This window comes from Triticum aestivum, chromosome 1D (assembly GCF_018294505.1).
Source record: "Triticum aestivum cultivar Chinese Spring chromosome 1D, IWGSC CS RefSeq v2.1, whole genome shotgun sequence".
Taxonomy (NCBI): Eukaryota; Viridiplantae; Streptophyta; class Magnoliopsida; order Poales; family Poaceae; genus Triticum; species Triticum aestivum.
In genome coordinates, this window is record NC_057796.1 from 110,074,058 (window position 1) to 110,074,971 (window position 914).

Sequence of the window (914 nt, forward strand, 5' to 3'; positions counted from 1 at the left end):
ATGCTATGTTCATAGATGTTTCTATGTACTATATGTGCTCACCTGCTTAGGTATCGATATGAGTTGCATACTGTGGTTGCCATATTTATTGTTTACTTGTTTCGCAAAAAATATATTTATTGTTTACTTGTGGATTATTCTAATAGAAAAAAATGCTAATATTTCCAGCAACTTAATACTCCGTTTAGGCGGTTGAAACTTAGTATTGCAAATTGAGCCGATTCATATATGAAACTTGGCAAAAGAGTTTTTTTTTTCTAAGAGAGAGAGGCGGTTCCAAAGATTGGTCTAGACTCGGCTCACACCGCGCTCCTTCCCGCACCACAGCAATGACACGTGGGCCCGTCAACTCCCAGGCACGAAAAACACATTTAATTGTCCTCCAATCACCCGTCCAAAAACAACTCCAAACTCGAAAGGAAGAAAAGCACGCTAACTTTCACAGACAAGTGGCCCCACCCCGCAACCAACTAAATATTCTTCCTTCCCCTTCCCCTTATAAATACCGTCGGGCCCCTTGCCTTTTCCCCCGAAGAAGCAGACCACCACCACCTCATTCAATCAGCAGTCCTCATTTTCTCAGAGGGGGAAGGGAGGAAGAGGTTGCGTGTTCGCGGAGAAGCAGAAGACCAAACCCTCTCCTCCTCGAGCGGGCGGAGAGGGAGGAGGGGCGCGCGGAGGACGAAGGCCACCAGCAGCCAGCCGCGTCGACTCGAGCCGCCGGCCAAGGTAATACCGCCTCCGCCGATCCCCAAACCCCGCTCAATCCCGTCGCGTGCCGCCGATTCGGCGCGGGGAGTAGATTGATTGATTCGATCGGCGGTTTCCTGGCCGGGGACTCCGTTTCCGGCGGTTGATCGGCCACCGCAGGTTGGTTCTGGGGCTGCTGCGGGATAGAGGAGAGATTTGAGGTC

At 50.9% G+C, this 914-nt stretch overlaps 1 protein-coding gene across 2 annotated transcripts in view; it reads left to right on the forward strand.

Annotated features, from left to right (window-relative positions):
- The first annotated feature begins 522 nt into the window (after positions 1 to 522).
- Positions 523 to 914, forward strand: part of LOC123180624 (probable E3 ubiquitin-protein ligase RHG1A) — a 10,124-nt gene continuing 9,732 nt past the window's right edge. For both annotated transcript variants that reach the window (XM_044592703.1, XM_044592704.1), the window contains exon 1: positions 523 to 729. The gene's annotated coding sequence lies outside the window, so the exon portion shown is untranslated. The remainder of the gene's footprint in view (positions 730 to 914) is intronic.